The 27,614-nt window shown below is 43.9% G+C and overlaps 1 protein-coding gene and 1 long non-coding RNA gene across 6 annotated transcripts in view; one reads left to right on the top strand and one right to left on the bottom strand.

Annotated features, from left to right (window-relative positions):
- The window catches only part of LOC115944989 (uncharacterized), a 169,180-nt gene extending 146,493 nt beyond the window's left edge, over positions 1-22,687 (bottom strand). Inside the window, exons 1-2 of one of the 2 annotated variants that reach the window (XR_014147807.1) lie at positions 22,084-22,687; positions 21,359-21,558 (exon numbers count right to left, since the gene is read on the bottom strand). This is a non-coding gene — a long non-coding RNA (uncharacterized LOC115944989). Of the gene's footprint in view, positions 1-21,358 lie in introns of both variants that reach the window. The other variant, XR_014147806.1, reaches the window with a different exon arrangement.
- A 230-nt stretch (positions 22,688-22,917) lies between these two features.
- BACH2 (BACH transcriptional regulator 2) overlaps positions 22,918-27,614 on the top strand; it is a 353,806-nt gene continuing 349,109 nt past the window's right edge. For 2 of the 4 annotated variants that reach the window (XM_081828646.1, XM_081828645.1), the window contains exon 1: positions 22,918-23,323. The gene's annotated coding sequence lies outside the window, so the exon portion shown is untranslated. The remainder of the gene's footprint in view (positions 23,324-27,614) is intronic. The other 2 variants (XM_081828648.1, XM_081828647.1) reach the window with 1 other exon arrangement.

The raw sequence follows: 27,614 nt of genomic DNA, 5'->3' as shown, positions 1-27,614 counted from the left end.
CTGTTTGCCACTGAGTTTACAAAGGACGGTTGTTCTCAATTCCATTTCATCCTCATCCTTGGTTTCTGAGCAGAATTGGGTAGAATTGTTTTTCTGCTCACTCAAAATCATTATCTTAAAGTGAAGAGCCAATGCCTGGATGCAAAAGTTATGCGGGTGCCTAAATGCTATAGAGCAGCTTGGTATAAAAATCCCTCCCCTTTGTTTCCCTCTCTCATAAGGGAACCTAAACACCAGTTTAGACATTATCAAACGCAAGGTGCAGGTTTGCTTTTTCTAACAACTTCTCCGCTCTAGGAGTGGCTGACCTGCAGTTTGTTTCATTTCCCTCACTCTCCTATCATCACCATCAACACAAGGAAAACTGAAAGAGAAATACCCACCTAGAACATTTCACCCATTCAGGAGATTGCAACCACACGACCATGCTTTTCAATAAGAGGACAGTAATTTTCACATTTTTCCAGGAAGGGTAAAATATTTCCCATCACAAACTTAAGTTTTCTAGCCTTTGAATCTAGAGATTCTGGATTAAAACAACAGTTCCTATGGGAACAAAGTATCAGTTTCTCTTAGCAACCACTGCAGCTTTTATAACATTGATAAACTTGGTTTCAACATGTAACTACTTTCACTGAGAGTTTAATGTTACTGTAAAACCAAGCCTACCATAGTGTGATTAAAAAAATACATTTTAAGCAGGATACAGAATTATATACAAATAGTGATAAGTATGTACAAAATAACATGTACAAAACACAAAAAGATGTCAAAGAAATAAACTAAAATACTAAATTTTTTCCTCATGTCCATACTTTCTAAATTTTTGCTTTGTGCACAAAACAACTCTAGTGCCAAAAAAAAAAAAAGTAACTCTAAACACAACATAATTGGATTTTAAATTAGAGATACAGAATGGAAGTATTATATGGAACTCTAAGCTGGCTGGCGTCAGACTGTTCTCTTCTCGTTCTGGCTTCATGACTACATCACTGGATGGCAAAGCCCACGTCACTTCACCACTGGCCTGCATGCTCTTCCCATGAAAAATGATGTCTAAGCTTCTTTTGAACCCTAAAATTTAATGATTTTATAATTTTACTTTCCTGCAATAATATTATGTTGGGGGATGACCCAATATTGGAGCAGTTCATAGACTTTGGAGAGCATGAAAACCATCAGGAAATAAAAAATAAGAAGCATAGGTGAGGATGTGGAACAAAGGGAACCCTCCCGCACTGGCGGTGGGAACGTAAATTGGTGCAAGCACAGTGAAAAGCAGTATGAAGCTTCCTCAAAAAAATTAAAAATAGAAGTATCATATAATCCAGTAATTCTGCTTGTGGGTATGTATCTGAAGGAAATAAAATCTGGAAGAGATAGCTGCCCCTCCATGTCCATTGTAGCATCATTTACTCTAGCCAAGATCTGGAAACAACCTGAGTGCCCGCTGGCGAATGAATGGATAAAGAAAATGTGATATATATATACGCAGTTAACCCTTGAATAACACAGGCTTGAGCTGTGTGTCACTTATATGTGGATTTTTTTTTTATAGTACAATACTGGAAATGTATTTTCTCTTCCTTATGATTTTCTTAATAACATTTTCTTTTCTCTAGCTTACTTTAGTGTAAAAATACAGTACAGAATACACACAACATACAAAATATGTATTAATCAACTGTTTATGTCATCTATAAGGCTTCTGGTCAACAGTAGCCTTAGTCCCTACAACAATATCAACAGATGATATATATATCTCAGCTTTTACTGGGAACTTTCTTCTCCCATGAATATGAAACTAGGACCCACTGATAAGCAAAAAAGAAAAGGCCTCATAGAGGAGTTGCTTCTTGAAGATAAGGAAATTTTTAAAAAATTCAAAACAGAAATGTTTTTACTAGCTGTTTATTATAAAAAGACAGGGTTTGATTTAATAACCAGAAGAAAGCAGTTCAAGGGTTGTATGGTGCTAGAGTTTTGATGCAGGGTTGGAGTGGGGGAGGTGTTCCTATCTTGGTGCTTATATTGTTCGACATGGGTTCTCTTTAAATGCATCATAGGTTTAAGGAAATACAAGGTATGAAATTCAGAATGCGTAAAACATAAAGTGGGGCATAATGAAACACATTTCAAGTGCATTCCTACCTTTACAAAAAGATTATGTACATAAACTTTGAAATAGGAATGTTCCCTTCAGCATTTAAGATATCATTAGTTTGGTAATAATATATTTCTTGATATGGGTGCTGGTTCTATGGGTGTGTTCACTTTGTGAAAATTCGTTGAGGTGTGAACTTATGATTTGTGCCCTTTACAACAAGTATGTTATAATTTAGTAAAAACTTTACCTCAAAATTCATTCATTACAAATAATCCAATGTGCATACAGGGATGTAAGTCTGCTATACCTTTCGTAGATGGCATGCTAGAAAACTGAGTGAGGGGAAAAAGGACAGGATAGAACCAGTTTCTATGAGCTCAAATGAGGCCACGGGAGGTAAGAAGGAAGACTAAGTCAAGGGAAAGTGTAACTGAATGTTAGCAAAATGGCATGGCCATGTAAGATGGCCGTTTTTAGGGTTAAGTCAAATGTCAGAGCAGACTGTTTTTCTTAGTCTCCCTTTTTAAAGAAGACTAATAAATAAAGATACAGATTTGGGCCATGAAGGTTAAAGTAAAAGCGATGTAATTTCCCCTGCCACAAGATTGGAACTCCATTTCCAAGAGAAGTAGTGTGAAATCATGGAAGTCAGGATTTGAATACTGAGCTTGCCACTTGCTAGCTGCTTGACGCTGGGCATATTTAACCCCTCTGAGTTTATTCGTCTATAGAAAAGAGATAATGAAGCCTACTTTATGGGGTTTTGTGAAAATTAAGCAAATAATAAATATGAAGTACTGGTCTGGTGTTTACCTCAAATAACAGTAATTATTATTGTTCCTACCCCAAGATGAGAAATTCTGAGGAAAAATTGTGTTTCCATTTGGAATTATTTAAATTTTTTAAAGGCAAAACTGAATGTCTTGGTCAAAAACCACTTTATTTTCCCATGGTAGCCCTAAAAACATTTTCAGGACCAATATATGATTTCTACATGCTGAAAGAGTGTGATTTGGCATTTTTCCCTTCTAGTTTTTGAGAATGATGTGGAACACGTAGGCTTCAAAGTAGGTACTGACTGTTGGCGCTTAAGCTCTTGGCAGTTAATATAAACCCCGGATTTACATGGCCTTCAATTTCCTTTACAACAGTTGCCTAAGTAGGATTTATCACCCTTGTCCTAGCGCACACAGGAGGATAGACAAGGTGAAAAGAACAATCAAGCTGGTTAGCCTGTCTTAATGTTAAAATGCTTTTGAGCGGGGACTAGTTTTAATTTTTACACCCAAATCAAAATATGAGGATGCTGTGTGTGGACAGGTTTCGTCACAGATCTTAATTTTACTTGTGTATACTTAAATAAATATCTAAGAATTTGGGGTGGGTTTTTTTTTTTCCTGTAAATTACCTCTATGGCAATCATACGCTTTCTGGTTAGCATCAAATAGGTCTGTATCTATACAAACTTTGTTAACATAAGCAGAAATCTCTGAACATAAAAACCCTTTAAAATCACACTGGAGTCCAGATTACCCACAAATGCAAGGAGGTTCAAGGGTTGAGCGACACCGTCTCCTTCATTTGCCCTGTTGCGGTGATGGTTGAGACTCGGTGAACTGGAACAAAATTGACAAGGGGCAAACTTGCCATTTCAAGTCTCCCAGATTAAATTGAAGTCTTGTTTTTAATTTCATTTCCTTTTTTATTTAAAAAAAGAACTTGTTATTCACATTTTGAAATTACACTAAAATGTAAGTTAACCGTCCCAGCACTGCCTCTCTGCCTGATTGCTCACTGGATAAAACACAAGTGTATATTCAAAAATAGCCTCGGTGTAGGCAGCTCAACACAGCCAGTAACGTTGGCTGAGAAGGGCTCTAAGGAACGAAATAACCAGAATCTGGGAATCCCCTACCCAGTGCTATACAAAAAATCACCAAAATTTTTATGCTCAAGTCCACTGCAGGTACTGGAAAACAGTGGCAGGAGTTTAATCTCTATTTTAAGAGGAAAGTATTGGAGAGATGGAATTAGTCTTTGATCTGAGCAAAGATTCAAAGCTAATAGTTCTCTGGCTGCTAACCTTGACTCTATTAAGGAGTCTCTGCCATTCTCAGCAAGTCTTTGGGACTCAATTTCGCCATCTAATAATACAAGCATTCTTTAATAATCTTCTGTAATTGCAGTACCCTTGAAAACTTGTGTGAACTGAATTGTGGAAAATAAAATTAGAAGCTTTGAATATATTAGAAAAAAATCAGTATTTTAAGAAACCTTGAGATGGATCCTTCAGTCAAGTAAAGAATCCTTTTATACCCTATTTTTTAAAATAAATTCAATTTTTAGCTTCATAGTCTTTAAAACTAGAGCACATTTTAAAAAGGCAAGTATGTGATTTTTACCGCATTATGTAATGGGTTGGGCCTAAGGGTTCCCTACCCCTTAGCCGCTAAGGAGGTTTCTGAATGTTCACCTTGTTCCAACTCAGCTCCTCAGCTGCAGTACCAGGTGGGAGAGCGGGGTGGCCATGGAGGGCTGTGTTGTTGAAATATGACTCTTCAGGCAATTAAAAAAACCCCTCTGTGTTCTTGGGAGGATTAAGGGAGTGGGAAGAGACAAGCTGAGAGATGGAAGGTAAGGAGAAGAGGTAGGACTAGGGCTGGTGAAGGAGTTTAGAACAGAACTGGTAGAAAGCTTGACATGTTTGAGAAACGAAAAGATGAGCACGATGGAAAGGTGGCGAATGAAGGGGAGAATGATAGCAAGTTGGGGAGAGGGGCAAGGGCAGGTTATGCCAGGTGCTGTAGACCATGACATGACATTGAATTGTACTCTCGCCTCAGCGGGAAGCCATGAAGGGGTTTTGAACAGCAGGGTAACATGATACAATCACGCTGAAGAAAATCATCTTACTGCCATGGGAAGATAGACTGGAAGCAGGCACCAGTGGGAGCAAAGAGAATGTTTAGGAGCCATTGTACTTGCAGAGCTCAGGCGGGAGAGTCCACAGCCTGAACCAAGGTGGACAGAATGCAAATGCAGACAAGCACAGATCCAAAATAAATTTTGAAGACCGATTGTCAAATGTGACTGGAAGAGAGAATACAGGGAAGTGAGGGGGAGGGAGGGATCAGGGACGACTCTGGAACTCTCCAGGTCTCTGGAACGAATGACCGAGTGTCATTTGCTGTCCCCTTATTTTTCCACAGTCTTTTGGATATAATCTCCTTATTCCTCTTATTTCAGCTGTAACTGTATTCATGATTCTCTCTCTCTCTCTCTGCAGCTCTAACCCCTGTCCTGAATCCCAGATCCACATTTCCAATACCTGCTGTACGTCGAATGCAAATCTCCTTCCTCTCCACTCTCAATTCCCAAACTCGGGAAATAACATTGTTTTTAAATTTCATCTCCCTCTCTGTTGCTACCCAGTGCCAAATCAACTTCCAAGAACTGAGAGTTTGCCTCCCAAACTACCATTAGTTCTATACCCTTCTCTTTTCCCGACTTCATTCAGGCCCCTCCCCTCCTGCCTAGACTGTTGTTAGAGTCTCCTATCTCATCCCCTGGCCAGCTGCTCCTCTTCAGTGCCTTTCACAAAAACTGAGCTCCTATCAGAATTAGACACATCCCAGCTCAAGAAAAGCACCCCAATGAAACTGTGGTGGACATTGGCTCTTTTTGTCTGCCCAGTACCCCTCTTTCTTTCAAGATGGGAATGTGCCAATCATGGTTTTTATCTCCCTTTCCTAAATGATGGGTCCATAGCATGGGCACATGACCAAGGGGGTATGTTTTAAAAAAAAGGCTCGATATATGGACCCTAGAAGAGAAAGTGTTGTTACCCCTGCCAAGAAATGCCAAACAGTAAGGACCGTGTGAGCCTGAAGCTGTTGGTGACCACCTTTCCCTTCACAGAGAGAGCACTTGCTTGAGGATGAGAACAACAAAGAGACCAGTGGAGCTGCGAGAGAGCCCGAGACCATATCATCAGAGTCTGGGGGTAGCAGTGCCCTTTCCAGTTACACAAGCCAAATGGATATTATAAGAATGGTGGCAAAGAAGGGAAATGTAAATCATTCCAACCCACTGTCCTTATTGTAGTGAGTCAATGTTTCATTTTACCTAATCCTGTCCTTTGCCTTTGTGGTTGCCCTCTTCCAATGCCATCCGCCCCAGCCCTGTGCCTCTATTCAAGCTGAGAGGGGGCTGTGTTTTTCCTATACCTCCCAGCCCACAGGGGAACATCTGTGTAAGCAGCCGTCATGGACCCTCTCTGCCCAGCCCAAGCATACCAAACGAACTGGAGTTTGGGGAAGTTCATGCACTTACTTTGCTGACTTCACCCTCTCAATCATCAAACTGCCACCCACTTGGTGTTCCCCAGTGGATTATTTCAACCCTAAATAGAACTAATTAACTATAAAACATATTGAGCCTTGTGCAATACAAAATATGGCACTACTATACCACAGAGTTGGTTACAAAATGTAGCCTCATTTATGTGAGATCAAAAGCAAGAGCATTATCACACACACACACACCACTCCACAAAACTTTGAGTTAGTAAGGTTTTGATTATCTGGTATCTTTTACAACGGAATACAGAGTGTGTCTATTCAGCTAAAGAACAGCAACTGCTTTAATATGTTCATGATTTTGAATAAACCAATAACAACAATTTTATTGCATTTGATGATACATTTGGGGCCAGATTCTCTCTGTACCTTCCTCTTTGGGTGAACATAGGATACCTTTGGATCAGCAATGACTCAGACCATGACAGTTACTGTTTTGGAATACTAAATATGACATCAGTGGCCCCATGGCATTAATGCACCTACCAAAATGGCCCATTTTTCTCTTTGGAAGTAATTTCAGCAGTGATGGGCTACAACTGAGTAATTTCTGATAAGCAATTAGCACATATCAACTCAAGGCTTGTTATTCAAGGTTTTATACTGTTAGTAGAGCTATAGCAGAGGTTACCGATTAAAAAGCATCTGTGAAAAACTTCTGCTATTATTGTGGAAGCGGTGTGCAATATTCAAATGGAGGCAATTCAACCATTTAAATAAATGTGTTTTTAATCATAAAATGTCACTGTTCTACAGGCCTGTTTTTCCTATTAACGTGTTGGAGATAATGTTAATGAGATTTAGTTAGTGTTTAAGAGCAGCTGAAGTCTTATTATGAAAGGCAGCATAAAAGGACACAGCAGTATTCTTCTGAAGCTGTGAATCATTATTTATCTGTGTGAAATTTTATGGCACTGAAATCTACATGGGGATCATCTAAGTGACAAAAACACGGACTTAGATAACAACACAGGATGTCCCCCTAAAACTCTTCTCCTCTGCATTACTTTTCATATCCTGAGAAGAAGAAAGAAGAAGAAGAAAAAAGAAGAAAGAAGAAAGAAGAATGAAGAAGAAGAAGAAAAAGAAGAAGAAGAAGAAATACACCAGAGTTGAAAGTTTTAATGTATGTAGGGGAGCGGGGAGCTGGGTCCCAAGTTGATATCTCAAAGAAGAGCTCATTTTAAAAATATGAATGTATTTGAGATATTGATCACTGTGTTTACCCACCAAGAGCACCTATAAAGAGAGAATGATCTACACACATAGGTTGCTGGAGGGTAAAGGCCCTGGTGACCAGGATTTGTTCCTTATGACATCTTTCCCTTTTCTCCATCCACCCTCCCCACCAACTTGGTAGGCCCCTGGCACATCCAAGGCAGCCAATCTGTTGCCAGGCCATCAACCTGTGCTAAAAGATAAGTCAGGCCAATTGGATTTCTTCTCTCACAAATTTGAGCTAAGAAAGACCTTGCACATAAGAAAATAGACAATAAGAGCTTAAGCTGAAAAGATGCGCATAAAGGTGTCCTGAGGAAGAGTCAGAACCTTGAAAAGGGCAACATTTACTCCTGCAATTATTAGGCAACAGAAATTATGAGCCTACGGGGGTATCTTGGCTGGGCTCCAAGCTGAGACTCAGATAGGCGTGTGTGTGAAGTAGGAGGAGCCTCAGAGATCCTCTGCCTGTTCACAGAATGTGTGAGGACCCTCAGTAAGCATCTGACAACATCCCCTGGTTTTGCTGGGGTTGCACATGCTCAAGCATGTCTGACCAGCCAAGGAAGGACAGATGGAGAATAACGGAGGCTACATTGCAGGCAGCGATCTCAGAATCTGAGTGGAAAAAAAAACAACTCATAAGCAATGGAGAAATCCAGTTGGGTGGGCTGGAAAAAGACATGAGAGTTTGGGTACTGGGAAAAAAGGAGTGGTTTTAGGTCCAGTGTGAGGCTCTCCTTCACAATCTCCCTTCCCCCCTCTGGAGGGGTATACGTAATACAAAGGAAATAGCTGCACTGTTTGCCATGGTACACACCCATCTCCGAATTGCCTAGACCAGAGGAGGCTAGAAGAAGAAGGCATTTCACTAGGAGAGAGCAGCACACAAATGAGTAAGTAGATGTCTTGGGGGACATAGGGGTTGAGGCTGGTCAGCTCCGCTGTGGAGCAGCTTGGGCATGCCACTGCAATGTTTTAGGGAGGGCTAAAGTGGCAGCCAGAGGGCAGAGCTGAGAAGTTGTGATGGTCAATTTTATGTGTCAACTTAATTGGGCCCAGGGATGCCCAGGTAGCTGGTTAAAACATCATTTCTGGGTGTGTCTGAGAGGATGTTTCTGGAAGAGGTTAGAATTTGAATCAGTAGACTGAGTAAAGAAGATCGGCCTTCCCAGTGTGCGTGGATACTATCCAGGCCCTTGAGGGCCTGGATAGAACAAAAAGGTGGAGGAAGGAGGAAGTTGCTGTATCTCCCCCTGGAGCTGGGACAGCCATCTTTCCTGCCCCTGGCCATCAGAGCTCCTGGTTCTTGGACCTTCATATGCTAACTGAATTATACCACAGGCTTGCCCAGTTTTCCAACTCACAGACAATAGATTGTAGAACCTCTCAGCTTCCATTACCAGGTGAGCCAATTCCTAGAATAAATCTCTCTCTCTCTCTCTCTCAATATCTCCTATTGGTCCAGTTTTGCTGGAGAACCCTAACTAATACAGGAACTAAATAAGCCACACATACCCTGAGAAGGGACAGAGCTGAGATTTTGCCACCTGACAAGTGGTAACTATTAACACAATGAATCCAGGACAAATTACTCAAGGAAACTCCTGCTTGTAGGGGTGAGGGGACATCAGGATTTCCTGAGTTAGCAGAGAAAGCTGGTCAGTAGTGAGGAGACTGGAGCAGGACACTCAGAGAAAAGCAGAGCCCTTGAGAGACTGACCCTAAGACTATTGACAGCTTCGAAATTCTAGTTTCAAATTGAGTCCATATGTTTCTTTTTTTTTTTTTTTTAAGATTTTATTTATTTATTTGAGAGAGAGAGAATGAGAGACAGAGAGCATGAGAGGGAGGAGGGTCAGAGGGAGAAGCAGACTCCCCGCCGAGCAGGGAGCCCGATGCGGGACTCGATCCAGGGACTCCAGGATCATGACCTGAGCCGAAGGCAGTCGCGCAACCAACTGAGCCACCCAGGCGCCCTGAGTCCATATGTTTCTTAAAGTAACTTCTCCCACCCCTTTCTTGCACTGCCTTGAATGGGTCTCTATTTCTTGCAAGTGAAAAAAATATAATTAAGCAACAAAATTAAAAGATTCAAGGAAGAACTAACTCCATCTCTACTTCGACCTCCAGGAAATCACCAAGTTGCTGGTGTTTGCATGGGTGACTGGTGCTCTTTTTTTGTCCTGTGTCCCTTCCTTCCCTAACTTTGGGCCTGTCCTGATAACTGGTTCACGCTCTGCTTCAGCTGGCATGTGCCATCCTGCTCAGTTTTGATCTGAATCAAGTTTTACATTGGCCCCAGAGCCGAGAAAAATATATCTAATCAAGCACTCTTAATGCTCAAGACGCTTTGCTGGTTGCTGTCATACTTGTCATCTCATTGAATCTTTTGTGACTACCCAAGTAGAGTTACAATCATAGTTTTATCAACGAAGAAACAGGATCATCAAAATTAAATGAGGTGTTTAGGAAGTTACAGAGCAGAAGTTAGAACACAGGACTTCAGGACGCCGCAGCTGGTGCTGTTTGTACCAGGGAGTCTCAATGTAATTTCAGGAGTGAGAGGATCTAGGTTGACCACGGAGCACTTACACCTACATGCTGTGGACTGCATGTTGCATTACCAAGGTGGTGCTCCTGGGAGTGGGAGAGGGGAGAAGAAAAAAGAGGTAAAAATGCTGCAGAGAAGAACTGCACAGGAAGTGGAAGAACAGGAGAAGCAAAGAAGCAAAAGAAGACTAGCAGATAAGGTGGCAGCTAAGTGGGCAAGGTTCCATAGAGATGACAGTGGGAGTGGAGGATATGGAAGCCCTTTAAAGAGAATGACAATCTCATTTTCCACCTCCCCACCGTAAAGCTACCTGCCAACAATGCTGATCTGGTCCCTATTCCCTACTCTCACCGAAATAAAAGGCACAACCAAAATGAGAACAAAGTAAGGCATCAAATCTAAGAGCCGGTTGAGTCTCGAAAGCATTCTTTGGCATTTTGTCAGCAATAGAGTATGAGTTTCCATTTTTAATTTTGGGAAATTTCACATTGCACAATTTACTATTTCCCCCACAGCTGCCAGTACTATTTGCCATCCATTTGGTATCTGGACCAAACCCAAGCATTTACTGGCAGAAGCTGCTTTTACTGGTTCAGGCAGCATTGTATATTGGTTAGGAGAACAGGCCCTGGAGTCAGTCTTCATGAGTTCAAATCCTGCCTCTGATACTCGATGGGGATGCAACTTTAGGAAAGCACTCCTCTCCTCTGTGCCAAGTTTCCCACTTCACAGGGTGGTTGTGAAGATAAAACATAGTAACCAAGGCTCTTGGTTTGCCCAGGACTGAAGAGCTTTCCCAGGATGCTCCATTTTCAGTGCCAAAACTGGGAAGGTCCTAGGCATACTGGAATGAGTTGGTCACCCAAGGATAAAATAAAATATTGCAGGCAAAGCACTAAGAACAGTGGGTGCTCAACAAATGTTAGCCACTGATTTGTAAGCCCACTGAGAATGTGACTATTGTAATGGTCACTGTTTCCCCTGGGGGTCTGGGACTAGGGTCCCAGTTTTTTCTGAAAGGCAAAACCACTTCTATTTCTCCAAAACCCTGGAATCACTGGGAAGAGGGCAAAGATGAGGATCCTGTGCCTGTGACGCCAGTGAAGTCTGTGCACAGAGGGAGGAAGAGCCAGACTCCGGCTTCCTCGTTGGTCATGGAATCATGCCAGAAGTCCCCCTTCCTTTCCCTAAAGACCTCCCCACTCTAGGATGGGTCCACCTGAGCCATGCTGGCCATCTGGCTGGTCTGCACTGTAGGTCTCTAGACAGAGCTTGATCACTGAGAGAAGACTTCTGATCTTTGGAGTCAGATTTCCCTTCAGGACACCCTGAATCTCTCCAGGAGTTCCAACTGCATTTCTGAAGGATGAAAGGGCCAACCCTGCACACTCTGATCTGGCATCCTGGGAGGTTCCATTTCTTGCAAATTCCTTAAGCATTTTATCCCTCAGGGGCTTATGACTTTCCTCGCTGCCTGGTCTCAGATATAGGGGAGAACGGTGTACGTAGGAGGCACTTTAGTGCAGAGCTTAAGGAATTAGTGATTCTAGACTGCCTAGGTGTGATCATGGGCAGCTTATCCTCTTTAAACCTCAGCTCCTACGTTTGCAAAGTTGAGATAATGATTGCTAGGATGTAGTAAGCACTTACTATGTGCTAAGCAACTGACACAATATCTTTTTTTTTTAAGATTTATTAATTTATTTTAGAGAGCAAGAGTGAGCATGAGGGGTAGGGACAGAGGGAGAGGAGAGAGAGTCTCAGGCAGAATCTGCACTGAGTGTGGAGCCCTACATGGGGCTCAATCTCAGGACCCTGAGATCACAACCTGAGCTGAAACCAAGAGTCTGACGCTTAACCAACTACCCCACCCAGGTGGCCCTATGATATTTTAATGAATGCGTATGACAAACCAAAGAAGTATGCATCTTAGGGATCCCATATTATAGGAATCAGGCACACACAGATGAGGTAACTTGTTCAAAGTCATACAGCTTGCAAGTGGCAGAATCAGATTCAAAAGAAGTCTACTCCAGAACTTAGACTTTCAACAAAGTATATTCTGCCCACCTCACTGAATTGCTATGAGAAATAAAGTAACATATACAAAGATATAGCATATAGTAAGCAGTAAGTAAATATAAGGTAATTTTTTTAAAGGGAGGAGGGTTCAAAAGACAGTCAAGGAGGGCTCAAAAGTCAGTATACTCTTTATTCACATATAAAAATAGACAGTAAGTCTACCAAACCAGCCTGACACTATTAGAAAAAGTTAACAAGTATTTATTTAACATGTACTTAGTGACTACTGATACACAAAGGCCTTGGGGGTACAGCTGTGGGCAAAACCTGACACTGTTTCTACACTCCTGAAGCTTCTAGCCCATAGAGAGATAAAAATTGAACAAATCATTCCACTCCAAATAGAAAAAATAAATGAATAATCAAAAAAATAAAGAAAGAAAATAATTCTATTTAGGGGCACCTGGGTGGCTCAGTTGGTTAAGCGACTGCCTTTGGCTCAGGTCATAATCCTGGAGTCCCGGGATCGAGTCCCGCATCGGGCTCCCTGCTCAGCAGGGAGTCTGCTTCTCCCTCTGACCCTCCCCCCTCTCATGTGCTCTCTCTCTCTCTCATTCTCGCTCTCTCAAATAAATAAATAAATAAATAAATCTTAAAAAAAAAGAAAATAATTCTATTTAGAATATCATCAAAAGAATAAAATACTTAGGAATAAACTTAACCAAGGAGGCAAAGACTTGTACACTTGAAAACTATAAAATATTGCTGAAAGAAATTAAAGAGGACACAAATAAGTGGAAAGGCATTCTGTGTTCATGGACTGAAAGACTTAATGTTGTTAAGATGTCAATACTACTTAAAGTGATAGCAGATTTAATACAATTCCTATCAAAATCCCAATGGTAGTTTTTGCAGAAATAGAAAAATCCATCCTAAAATTCATATGGAATCTCAAGGAACCTCGAAGAGCCAAAACAATCTTGAAAAAGAAGAACAAAGTTGGAGGTCTTACCCTTCCTAATTTTAAAACTTACTACAGGGCGCCTGGGTGGCTCAGTTGGTTAGGTGACTGCCTTCGGCTCGGGTCATGATCCCAGGGTCCTGGGATCGAGTCCCACATCGGGCTCCCGGCTCAGCGGGGAGCCTGCTTCTCCCTCTGACCCTCTCCCCTCTCATGCTGTTTCTCTCCTGCTCACTCTCTAATAAATAAATAATTAAAAAAAAAAAAAACTTACTACAAAGCCACAGTAACCAAAACAATGTTGTACTATCATGAATACAGACATATACACCAACGGAATAAAATAGAGAGCCCAGAAATGAATCCTTGTGCATATGGTTAAATGATTTTTGACAATGATGCCAATACAATTCAATGGGGAAAGGACAGTTTTTTAATAGTGTTGGGAAAACTGGATATCCACATGCAAAAGAATGAACTTGAATCCTTACCTTACACCATATATAAAAATTAATTCAAAATGGATCAAAGACCTAAACATAAGAGCTAAAACTATAAAACTCTTAGAAGAAAACATAGGGGAAAGCTCGTTGACACTGAACTTGGCAATGATTTCCTGGATATGACACCAGCAGCACAGCCAACAAAAGTTTTAAAAAACAGACAAATTGGGCTACCTCAAAATTTAAAACTTTTGTGCCTCAAGGGACGTAATCAACGGAGTGAAAAAGCAACCTACAGAATAGGAGAAAATATTTGCGAATTACACATGTGATAAGGAGTTAATATCCAGAATATATGAAGAACTCCTACAACTCAACAACAAAAAACCCCAAATAACCTGATCAAAAAAAAAAAAAAAATGGGCAAAGGACTTGAATAGACATTTCTCCACAAAAGATATACTAATGCCAACAAGTACATGAAAAAAGTGCTCAACATCACTAATCATTAGGGAAATGCAAATCAAAACCACAATGAGTTACCACGTCACACCCATTAGTATGGCTACTATCAAAACACAGAAACAAAAATAAATGTTGGTGAGGATGTGGAAAAACTGGTACCTAGAATAGTCAAATTCATAGAGACAGAAAGTAGAAGAGTGGCTGCCAGGGGCTGAACGTAGGGGACATTGGGGAGCTGCTGTTTAATGGGTCTAGAGTTTCCATTTTATGGGATGAAAAGAGTTCTGGAGATTGGTCGCACAACAATGTGAATGTACGTAACACTACTGTACGTTTAAAAATGATTAAGATGGTAAATTTTATGTTATATGTGTTGTACTATAATCTTTAAAATAAATTTAAAAAGGAAAGGGGAATATAATTGTAATTGTAATGAATGCTGCAAAGGATGAAGGTCCAAGGTTCATATAGAGTGGATCTGACCTGGGGAGTGGTGAGGGAACTTTCACTTAGTTGATAGCAAGATGAGTAAGAATTTTCTGGGGAAGAGGCAAAGAAAACAGTATATACAAAGTCCTTGTGAGGTGAGACACTTTCATTTACTTGGGATGCTTCTGTTAATTATCAACTAAGTACAAACACTTGTTTTTACCTGGTTATTTCTCTTTCTTTTTAAAAATATAACCTACAAAGATCGCACAAATCCTTAATGAATCCTCAGTATGTTGAGCACCAACACTTTGAATCAAGTAACAGTCAAGAGAGGTATTTTCATGTTTCCTTTACCCCTTTCTCCGTTTCCCTGAAGCCACTGCTGGGGCTGAGGGCTGAGGAGACGTCAGCAGGGAGCTGCCCCACATGGAAGGAGACTGAAGAGATAGGACAACTACGTGTAACCTGTAATCCTGAACCAGATCTTGGGCCAGAAAGCAAAAAGAGATATTGTTGGGACCGTTGGTGAAATCTGAATAGGGTCTCTGGATCAGATGGCAGTGTCATGTCGATGCTAACTTCCTGATTTGGCTGTTATATATATTGTGGTTACATAGAACAAGTGTCATTGCCTTTTGAAAATATGTTCTTAAGTATTTAGGGGTTGGTGGACATCCCGTTGAAAACTTTCTTTAAATATTCAGAATAAGAATAATGACAACCGTGTATGTAGATAGAGAAGAAAGGGAGTACACAAATGTGTTACAATATTAACACCTGGGGTATCTGGGTGAAGGTGATATGGGAGTTCTGTGTATTACTCTGGCAACTTTTCCAAAAGTTTGCAATTATTTCAAGATAAGTCATTTTTCAAATCCATTGTCTATGATTGAAACGAGCCCACAGGCGAGGCAGTAAGTAACAGAGGTGAGATCAGAAATGAAGACACACATTTAATCTATCACTGAATCTGAAAAAGAAAAGTTTGAGAGAAAAGAATTTTTGGTGTTCATTTAGCTCTCTCCAGAATGAAGTATGCTATCCTGCCATAACCCACTAGTGGTTATAATAAATTAATAATTAAGCATTCTGATTTAGCATCCGCTTTGGGTAGCATGAATTGGTCATCAAGTCTGGGAATACAGGTCCTTTCTCTGAATCATGGCCTTGCACCAATCCCGAGACACATTATATACCAACCCACCTCCCTGACACCGCTCTTCTCGGCTTCAGAAAGTTGAGGATGGAGGAAACCTACCAATAGGATCTTGCTTGCGATGACGACAGACCTGGGCAAAGCTGTAAATCTAGAGGGTGCTGAAGTGAAACTGGAACAAACAGTACGCCTTGATGTTTTCATCCAACTGCAAGATCACCAAAGGCCTGATTCAAGTCCGGGCACGAGTCACTGGGTTTCCGCACGCACCTACCGCCTGAAACGCATTGAACTCAGCTTCTCGGTGTGTGGTGCTGTGGAAGCCCTGCGTGGGAAACATCTTGGACAAATGAAGACAGATGAGGCCCAAATCTCCGCCATTCACACAGGCACTGTGGCTGCTGTATACAGGTGGGGACAGGACAGATGTGCTGACCAACACATAGCTGTTACCAGTGTTCAGGCTGGATGCCCTTGCGTAATTCTATCACCTAAACAGGCTTTTGTTGTTTTTCTTTTAATAGATTAGAAACTGTAAATAGAGTCATATATTTTCGGAGGAAATTGCTATAGGGTTAGTGAACTCAGTTCTGTGCCCCTCAAAGAATCATTAGCTGGGTTGAGAAAAACAATTCCGTTTCAACGACATTTTTGTTAGAATAACATCATCAAGACTCTCTTTTCACGTCGTCTGAAAATTGTCAGATTATTTCTGTCTCCAGCCGAACTGTTTCAAGTTTCTTTGAGCAAAGATGTGTTGAATGTCCAGCCACCTTTTCTCCTCCCTGAATCCTTCCCAGCCTTGACATTTGACTCAAATTTGCCTTCTCTGTGAAACCTTTCCTGGCTGCTCGAGCCCTCATAAATTTTTTTCCCCTCTTAACACCTACAACACTTAAGTTCTTATTAGAATTTAATTACACATGTCTTGAATTTTATAACTTTTATTGGCTTTCTTTATTAGAGAAGTAATACATTTATATTAGAGAAAAAAATTTAAAAACCAGGTAGGCACAAAGAAAAACCACTCATAAGCTCTTCATCTTGAGAGAACCACTTTAACACTGAATATCCTTCCAGACTTTTTTCTATTCATGCTTAGACAGTTTTTCCACTTCTGGGATCATACTGTGTCACAAATTGTTTTTAAAAAGTACTAATAAAACATTAAAATGCCAATATACATACTTCCTCAACATAATTTTTGATGAATCTGCGGTACTCCATTTTATAGATGAACCACAATCTGGCCAGTTTTCTGCTGTAAGGCATGTACATTTTTCCATTTTGTTTTTGCTATCATACATTAAAAAAATCTTTCTGGGGGTGCCTGGGTGGCTCAGTCGTTAGGCGTCTGCCTTCGGCTCGGGTCATGATCCCAGGGTCCTGGGATTGAGCCCCGCATCAGGCTCCCTGCTCAGCAGGAAGCCTGCTTCTCCCTCTCCCACTCCCCCTGCTTATGCTTCCTCTCTTGCTGTGTCTCTCTCTGTCAAATAAATAAATAAAATCTTAAAAATAAAAAATAAAAATCTTTCTGTATATTCTTAATATTTACATTAATATGAATTCCAATAAGTAGAATTTCTATGTAACTATTTTTAAGTATTATTGATTAAACACTTTAAATAATAAAAAATAATAAAATTAATTAACTATAAAATCATCGCAGTATGTCAATTGTTTCATTGACTACCTGCCTAGATTTTTTTAAGTTCATTGAGGATAAGATCCAATGTTTTCCAATTTCTCATCTCTCATCAGCACAACCGACACTCAGTTGTGCATGTTAGAGAATTGTTTTATTTCACTTAAATTTTTAGATAAGAGTGGCATCAGTGCTTTATTGTAGAAGCAGCTCTTGGGCTAGTCACTACAGATAGTGATGTAAGCACATCCCCTCCTCTTAAGGACTATTTCCAAAGTCCTTCTTAAGAACTGAGGTGATTTTAGGGGGGAGATAAAGATAAGAGGAATGGTTCATTACAAAGAAAAAAGGTTGCCAGCCAAATTTGACAATAGCTAGAGTAAAATTTTTGCATGATCCTAGTTACTCTGGAAAATTACAATGCTCTCCAGTTTGGAACACACTGATTATTTTTCAAAACTTGTGTGAGATTTTATACAATGAGAAATAACTCTTCTTGACAGTGGCATGTCCACCCAGGCTCGATGGTGACCCTCAGATTTCCTCTGTGTTACATCACCTTGTGCTAGACCACACCTTTCCTCTCTCCTCCCCCTTCTACACTTTTCCCTCCTCCACCATCAGTTGATCATCTGGCTTCAGAATCACTCACACAGGGACAGCTCACATTTCCCACCACCACAGTCCATCCTCCCCATACCCCACAACCTGAGCTGCCGTCTCTCCCATTGATAGGGATGAACAGGCCCTACCCAACTCAAGAACCCTACCAACTTCCCTCCAGAAGTTATCCCCTCTCTCTGTGCATCAACAGTTTCCCCTCTAGCCTGGATTATTCTCTCCAATGAGCTCTCATTTCTCCCATTGCCCGCCGCTCACTTCCCCATCTTCACTTTCCCAGCACAGCGAGGGAGTGGTCCATACCCACCGCCTCTCCTTCCTCTCCTCCCACGCTTTCTCCAATCCACTCCAGCCAGGGGTGGTCCCTACCACTCCCCTCTATCAAAGACACCAATATCCTCCAGGTGACCAAGTTGAAAAGTCAGCAGCCTTGGCATAACTGAAGACTCCCTGATTCTCAAAACATTCTCTTTCACTTGGCTCCAATTCTTTCTCTCCTTTCCCTCATTGGCTGCTATTTCTCAGTCACTTTGGCCAGATCTCCTTCATCTTCTTCATCCGCTGAACTCTAAATGTTGGGAGTGCTCCAGGTCTCAATCCTCAGACCTCTTCTCTTCTTTTCTCTTCTCTACTCATGTTTCCAGATTCTCTAAGCTGATTGACACACAGATTTCTGTCTCTAGTCCAGACCTCTCTCCTGAAGGCTAGGTTCTCATGTCTCATTGCCTACTCAACTTTTCCACTTAGATGTCTGGTGGGCATCTAAAATTTACTACATCCAAACCCAAATACTTGAGCTTTCCTTCCATACCTGCTCCTCCTATAGCCTTCCCTGTCTTACTAAATGGAGTATCCATTAATCAACTGTTCATGCCCAAATCCAGAATTCCCTTTGACTCCTCTTTACCTCACATCCCACAACTGAATAATCAGTAAATCCTGTCTGGTTTAATTTGAATATACATCTAGATTCCATTTATAGTCATCATTGTAGTCCAAATTACCATCAACTCTCTCTTAGCCTATCTCAATAACCTCAATAGCCTCCTAATAATTTGTGCTTCCATACTCGTCCTCCCCTTCCACTTCACAAACAGAATGATCTCTTAGGAGTCAGGGCCAGTCATGCCCTTTCTCTGTAGAAATCCCTAAAAATGTCTTCTCGTTTCACCAAACTATAACCCTACTGCCTATCCCTCTGGCCTCATCTCTTGTTACTCTCCTTCCTATTCTTTTTTTTTTTTTTTTTAAAGATTTTATTTATTTATTTGTGTGAGAGAGAATGAGAGAGAGCACATGAGAGGGGGGAGGGTCAGAGGGAGAAGCAGACTCCCCGCCGAGCAGGGAGCCCGATGTGGGACTCGATCCAGGGACTCCGGGATCATGACCTGAGCCGAAGGCAGTCGCTTAACCAACTGAGCCACCCAGGCGCCCTCTCCTTCCTATTCTTCTGTATCAGGCATAGTAGCTTCTTTGCTATCCCTGGAGCATGCCAAGTCCTCTCTACCTCAGGGCCTTTGCACTTGCTCTTCTCCATATCTGAAAAGCTTTTCCTCAAGATAGCTTCAGAACTTGCCCCTCACTTCATTCATATGTCTGCTCAGGTATTCTCATCAGGGACTCCTTCCTTGCTCCCACCACCCTATTTAAGAATGGCTCCACCCCTATCACTTCTGAGCTCCTTTACATACTCTATTTTCTTTTACAACACTCTTCACCCCCAGATATTATAACACACAACTTGATATTATATAATATTAACTATATAAATATAATTGTATATAGTTATATGTATATTTATATATTACACACACACACACAGACACACACACACAGGCTCTTGTCTATCTCCCTCTCCTACCCCCATCTCATCACTAGAATAAGAATTCAACATCCCAGCTTGTAGAACAGTGCCTACCACATAATAGGTAGCTCCAAAATTGTTGAACAAATTGCCAAAGATATTCAAATTTCATCAGTTCTCCCAAGTGTCACCTGTGCAGTGTTGAGCTGGAGTTTTATGGTTTAGATACACTTTGAAACATCAGATTTTGAAATAATAAACCCTACTCACAATTCTGAGGAATTTGCCCAATGAGTAGAACTCAGTTTCTTCTTAACAGAACTTCCTTTAATACATTTGTTCCTCCTGGTTTTGGCATTCTCCCTCTCTAAACATCTCACTCTGTTCTCTCTCACTGGACATTAACTTTGTCCTGCTATATCTTGTTCAAGGTACCACATTTAAAATTCTGCCTAAGGGAAACTATTATATCTTCTCAACATCATCAGATCCTCTAATTGGGTGCTGGAGAGCAAGAAAATCAAGGACTTGTGAACTGCTCATTTCTTCTGTCTTCCTTTGCTCATTTTTTGTTTCCTGAATAATTCTCCCTATCTTATTTTACAAAATCAAGGAGATTTATAGAAATAATGTTTACTGACTTCAACGCTATGGTTCAAAGTTATTATCCCTGGAAATCATATCCTGCTTAGAAATGTATCACAGATGAACCCATATTCTGGATCAGTGCACACATGTAATTATGTAGAAAAAAAAGTATGTCAGAAAAGGTTGAACGTTGCAGACATGGGAAATCAACTGACCTCTACTTAAGTTACTGCCATGAATACACAGAGAGAAGACCCTGCATCTGTTTCACATTGTAAATGCCTGAAGTGTCCAGAGCAGCACCATAAACCCAGGGAGTGGCCAGCAAATACTCACTATAAGGGTGCTAAGGCCATCCATAGCCTAACCTCTGAGGTAGTACTGTTAAGAGTGTCCGGTACTAATTTCATATAATTCTGAATATGTTTTTATAGGCTTTAAATCAAGTAACCTACTTCTAACCACTGAAAAGGAAATAACTAACTCCTTACTAGGCTTCAAGCTCCTCAAAGGCAACGGTTTTGTCTTATTCACAGCCACAGAGCCACATGATTGCAGTACTGGACAGGACTTTAGAGGTCAACTAGTTCTAATCCAACCACCTTGAATGACTAGGTAATACAACCTATCACAGTTCCGTTTGGTTTTTTCATCTCTAATCACTGTCCCATCTCATACATGAGAATTTCAAACGAAGCAAACTGCAGTCTGAGTCTTTGGCAAGTAGACTAATTGAAATGACCTAATAGCCTTTGTTGGGCCCATCTGGGACCAGAAGCAAGGTGGCAGTACCGTCCCTCTCCTCCCCCCTCCGCATCCCACACCGATGTGCCCAACTCCTCACAGCTGGGCAATCATGGCTGGCTTGTAAAGAAACGAATTTGCATGGCCCTCACAGGGATCTTCTCAAGCCTGGCTCTAGGAAAACATCGACTGGTGCTATTAAAACGCACAAAGTTATCACACTGGCGCTCATGTACTTACAGGAATGAGGAATGCAGAAACATCACCATCCACAAGACTAAGAACTGGCCCTGCCAGGGCAGACCGGAGATCAGTCTTCTCGGTCCTGGCCAGGGCACCAGACAGGAACCTCAGAAGCAGGGTGTTTTGTCAACAACAACGGCACCAGACCCAAAGTCAGGAGACTGAGACCTGCTCCAAGCTCTGAGGCTTCTCTTCATCTGAAAACCGTAAAAGTTAGCAGACAGAAACCCTCCATGTGGTTCCAGACCTACACGAGAGGCCCTGCAATGCTGTTAGGAAAATCAGCTTGGCCCCTTCAGCTTCCTTTCGTCCATCTCTTAGCTTTCCACACAGACGGTCAAAATGGGGCCTTTTAAAACTCTGCCTCAAAAGAAGGTGGTTCAGGGTAACACTTTGGCTGATATCACAAGACTCCCAGGGCAATGCTTCACTGCTTCCTCAGCATATGCCAGTGCCCATTTTACAGGGGGGATTTATGATCCTTCCCTCAGTAGAGCGAGCCAAAGTTTTATAATATTCATTAAAAATCAGCACCACATGTAATAATATGGAATACTGCCGGGACACAAGGGGGCCAAGTTATAGGTGTTCAGGGAACGTGGCAGAATTTCTTGGCCTTGGCAAGGGTAAAGTTGCAGGCACTAGCACTGCACCAACACAACCGTCTTTTATTGCAATGTTCGTTCAGTCCAAGTCCTAATTACTTTCTGTGAAATCCTCACCACCATCAAGCTTTCTTCTGACAGGGCAGCCACACGATGGCCTTCAAGTACAGGAGCAACACCCGGGCAGCCTCCAGAGTAAGAGGCAGGGGAGAGCCTGGAACACAGTAGGAGTTGGGGCTGAAGCTGAGAGCGAGGCTCTTCATTTACACTTCGCAACTGCTCTCAACCCTTCTAAAACAAGTCGTGAGGGCTCACGGACTCGCTCAGTGCGACGGGCCGAGGCCCTCGGGTGAAGGATTCAGACGTCAACACAGCTGGTGGGTCAGAAGCTACTCTTCCTCTCCCCACCCCCACTCATGGGGGACCCGGTTAGCTTTGTGGGGGCCCGTGGAGCATCTTTTCCCGCCCCTCCTGGGAAACGCTAGACAACCCAGGAATCCCAGGTCTCGACATCTGGCTCCTCTTCCTGGGGGGGTAGGGCCCTGGGCTCTGCACCCCTCCCCACGTGCCACACCAGCCCTCACCACTCCCCCCTCCACACCACAAGCCCCCAACCCTTGCCTTTCATGGCCCCTGCGAGTCCCGAACAAGGCCGGACCCAGCCAGGCGGTCAGCCGGGCCGGTAGCAGGGGGATCTCCCCGCCGCGCGGCTGCACAAAGCGGGGAGTGCAGCGGCGGCTGAGGCGCGCCCCCTCCCGCGAGTCGGCCGGGCGCGCGCGCCCGCCCCCGCCCCTCGCCCCCCACCCCAGCCCCCGGAGCGCCATTCGCGGAGCGGCTTACGCTAGTCGCCAGGCGTACGGCGCCCCAGCGGCCGGGGAGGTGCGCTGCCCGGCTCCCGTAAAGTTATTGTGAATGGGGAGCGGGTGACGTCAGCGCCGAATGTCAACAATGTAGCGATTGAGAGTGTGGGCGTTCCGGGGAGAGCGCGAGCCGCGCGGCGCGGAGCAAACAGCGCCGAGCCGCCGCCGCCTCAGCAGCAGCAGCAGCGACCGTGCACACCCGGGCTGCGGTCTCAGCAGCGCTAACGTGAGCGCCCGCCGCCGCCCTCGCCACCCCGCCTGCCTACTGCCGCTGCCGCCGGGCTCTCGCTTTCTCTCCGGCCTCCCCTCGACCCTTCCCCTCCCCCTACCCGGCACACACGGGGGGCTGGGAGCGAGCTGCCATGTGATGCGCGTCCTCTCGGTGAGCTTTTGGTGACCCCCCGAACCGCCCACCGCGCCGGCTCCCTGGAGGGGGCTGCAGGCTGGGAAGACGCTGGGAAGAGGAGGCGGAAAAGGACGCAAAGTTCTCTGGCGAGGTGAGTCCCCGACCCCGGGTTCCGGGCCCCGGCGCCGGGCGGGGCGGCGGGGCAAGTTTGCGGGAGGCGCGGGAGCGCGGGGCAGGCGGGGAGGCGTGGGGAAGCGGCGCGGGAAGGGAGCTGCGGCCGCCCGGCGCGCAGCCGCCCGTCGAGCGCCCGGCCCGCTTTTATGGCATTTTCTAGGAACGGGAAGGGGGTGGGAGCCGAGCCGGCGGACGCGCCACGGCGAATATGCGCTCTTTCGCCAGGCTGTTTACGGCAGGCGAGGCGGCATTGTATTTTGCTCGCGTCGACGGGTGTTTTGGAACAGCAGGGGGAGGAGGAGCAGAGGGTAATAAGTCAGGCGTGGGGAGGGCAGGCTGGAGGGAGGCGCGCGTCCGCGCGAGCCGAAGCAGCTGTCAGACCCACGGCCCTGTTCCCGGCCCCCAGCCCGCGATCCCAGCGCCAGGCCCGGCGGCCTCCTCCTTGCCCGCGGCGTCCGCGCCTGGGGCTGTTCCGCAGGGACTGCGGCCGCCGAGCCTTCGCGCTCAGCTGTCAGTCGCCGCTGGGTGGCTAGGACCTCCGCGACTGGCGCGGCATCAAAGCCCAAGTTTAGGGTCCCGGGAAGAGGCAAGCTGGGGGCCTCGCAGCGCAGACCGCGGGAAGCGCGCTGGGTGGAATCCCTACTAGAGAATGACCGCGTTATCGGAATGCGTCCCTGGGAGCTCGAACCGCGGGGCTCGTGCCTTCCGACTGGGAAACCTTGCACCTTCCTCCCCCCAAGATTCTACATGAAATCAAAGTGCAACACACACACACACACACACACACACACACACCCTCTTTTTCCTCCCCACACTTCAGTCTCCAAGCTCCACCTAGGAGAGGAGTTTATCGAGGAGACGCCTCTCCACCTCCCCGCGCCAAGGCTCCCTGTGATCGCCCCGTACTCCTCTCACGGGTGGGTGTGCTCAGTAGCCCAGTGCGGTTGGAGAGGGCGGCGGGCGGCGCTCATGGACTACCCCAGCTGCCCGCGAGAGGGGACTCGAGTGAGCATCTCGTCCACCTTAGTCTGGCCGAGGATTTGCAGGAACTCTAACCGTGGGAGGAAGCAGGCAGGGCCGAGTGTATGCCTATGAAAGGGGCCGCGTACCCTTGGCTTCGGGGGTTGTGGACGTGCCGGGTATTCCCGGCACCTTCTCGCGTGTAGGCGAGTTTGACAACTTGGGGGAAGTTCCGGTGTAGGCGCTGTTCCGATGGTTTTGTCTGTGGCCGGAGAAGACGCGCCTCTCAGCTCTCGCGCCCGGTCACCGCGGTCGCTGCGACCAGTGGCCCCCGAGAAAGGGGAGGGACGAGCGCGCCCCACCCCCTACTGAGCCGCAGACTCCCGGGGGGCCCGCGGGTAGCCAGACGCGGCGTTCCTCAGTTTTCACCTTCACTGTCTAGGGCTGCAGTCGCACTCTGTGTGTAAATTTCATCTGTTGAGCGTATTTAACTAAAAAGGGTAATTACTTCAGATGAAAATCCCTGTCTGCCTAGTGGGAACCTTGGCGGAGATGATGCCTAATGAGATATTTTGCTTTTGTCTGTTTAGAGTAAAATTAGAGATGTTAACTCTGATAACGGTTTTTTCAGATCATTAAAATGTAACATGTAGGAAAGGCATGTCGAGCCGCGAAGCTCTAGCTGACGTGAAAGAAGCTGCGCGTGAAAGGCTGCCACTCTCACCGCGGAGAGGGCTATTTTGGTAAGGCAGCGGGCGTCTTGCTGAAAATGTGAGATGGCCCCACCCTGGTTCTCTGGCAGCTTCCGAGTAAATGGCATTTTTCATTCTTGCAGGTAGTAATAAACGTGAGTCAAAGTGACATCTTGTTAGAATTAGTCTTTAGTCTGTAAGAGAGATTGCTAAATTACAGTGTTGCGTTCAAACTGCTCCAGTGAAAGGTCTGTCAGCATTTCCATTATAAATTCAGGTTTTCAGGAGTTTATAATTTCACCACAAAACTTGTGGTGGCTGAAGTGTTTTTCCCTTCCAGTGTTTTGGTTTAGACAATACACTGATTGCCCAATTCTGCCCTATTTGTTGTTCCTGAAACTTGGAATGTCATACACGGGGGGGGGGTCCCCCAAAATGGAATACACGACCATGAAATGAAGTACTTTTGTTAGAACACACTTTATTTATGCAGAGCAATATTTTCATTTTGGATTTTGGAAGGCTTTAGGTTTGACATTTAGTAATCTTAAGTGTGTTGAGTTAATTCCTCTGGTATCTGTTGATTCTGCAGGTGGATCGAAATATCGGTTCGTATTGTATATGCCAGGATTACACGGAAAAACATTCTCTTCATACATGTGTATGTCTGAACTCTCAGCTAAATTATGAATATCCGTGTTAGTTACTTTTCTGTTCTTTGTAGATTGAATGTGAGGATCTGCCATAGAGAAAGGAGTAAGGCAGAAAGGGAGGGAGGGAATCAGAACAACCCACTCTCCCCCTCCCCAATTCACTTTTCAGTGTCACTAATGCCTGGGAGGAAACCATTTATTCTCTTTCTATTGAATCATGCCTTTGACTCAGTGTCTTCAGACAAGTCCCTTCCAGTGGCTCAACCTCTGGCTGCTGTATGAGGGGCTTAATTATTTGCAAACTGCCTTGAAATCCCTGGATGAAAGGCACTGCATAAGTGCAAAGTATTGTTATTCAGATATGGAATTTAATGATCCATTACAGTTCATCAGGAAATGCACTTTGCAGTGATGGTAGGAAACGTTTCCACCTGATAGAGGGTAATAATAACTGCTTAAAAGTAGGTTCAGATTACAGATGAGACAATTAACTCTAGCCATGTGCTCTTCAATTTGTTGCAATTCATTTTGTGATCAAAGTGAGTCGCAGAGAGCCAGATGGTCAGGTTCATGTTCAAATCTCTCCTAGGCCAGCCCTTCACTTCTGGGCCCACTGTCTGCACGCCGTCGGGACTTATTCATTAGCGCTTGTGAGCTGTTCTGCAGAATGTATGATCGGGGACTCCTGTGATGCCAACAAAAGGGCTCAGGCCTATCTATATTGTTGGGAGCAGTTTAATTTTACTTGGATTAACTCACGCTTAGTGTCTCTGGTATGGATCCAGCCTTAACAAGGGAGGAAAGGGATCCTAGAGGCTCTCTAGCTCAGCTGTGTGGCGCTTTCACTCCCCTACCTTTTGTACCTCAGATTTCAGGCGGTATGGTATCTGGCTTGTTGCAAATGCTGGCTTCCTTGCTGAATGAATGACAGAATACTTAGAGAAATAAATACCCTTCCTGTTTTGCAGAGGGGGTGTGGTGTACGACCAGCTTTGTGGGCATGTGCTTGCTCTGTTGCATCCTCCTCCCCTGCTCAGAAGGATCTCACACTTGGTTGAATCTTCTGTTGTTAATCGTCTTGAAATCCTTAATAATTCTTGAATTCAGAGCCCTTCATTTTCATTTTTCACTCTCCTGGTGAGGAGGGGGGCGTAGCACGAAGGGGCAGGCGACCACTACTTTGTCTTGGCTTCTTGTCATGGACTGTTGCCAGGTAGGAATGGGTGGGAATACTGGCTTTGTGTTACCATGTCATCTGATTTATCCAAGAGGAGCTGTTTATCTGGACTTTTGCATGGAATTCTTAATTTTTAAATATTAGCTCAAAATTTTTTAAATGTTGGATGAAATACACAGTTGCTAGACCTGGCCTGCAGGTAGCCTGTCTTCTACCACTGAACCGGCGAAAACATCTTACTGTTTAATTTTTCTGTATATGGCTATTTTCTGGGTGCCTGGCACATAGTAGATGATCTATGAGTCTCCACCAAATAAATGGTTGTAGCCATCCAAAAAGTTGCAAGATGCAAGAAAAACAGAACTTGAAATCCACACTGAGTCCCACTCAGGGATTGATAACTTTCTTTTTGAGAGAGAATGCAACATGAAAGGCCAGAGACTTAATACCATGGGCACCATGTAATCCTCTGCAGGTACATAATCCCATTGCTTTTGAATAACCTTGTTCTCTATGTAGTTGTTATTGACCAGATGGGCTAACTTGGCTATTTATTGCCTGAGGACCTACATGAGAAATTGACATTTGAAAACATCCACTAAAATAATAGCTATGATTTGTTGAATGCTCCTTATGTGCCAGAAACAGTGTTAACTAATTTACCTGTACATATCTCATTGACTCCTCAAAGCAACCCTGTGAAGTAGGCATCGTGCCCATTCTACAGAAGAGGAATTTTCTCATTTTATGTTGCAAAGAATTTCATCTGGATGCAGTGTGTGTCTT

The sequence above is a fragment of the Leptonychotes weddellii genome, chromosome 8 (assembly GCF_054177405.1).
Source record: "Leptonychotes weddellii isolate Sample4059 chromosome 8, ASM5417740v2, whole genome shotgun sequence".
NCBI lineage: Eukaryota > Metazoa > Chordata > Mammalia > Carnivora > Phocidae > Leptonychotes > Leptonychotes weddellii.
Note: the sequence above shows the minus strand (reverse complement) of the source record. Positions and strands in the feature narration are given on the sequence as shown.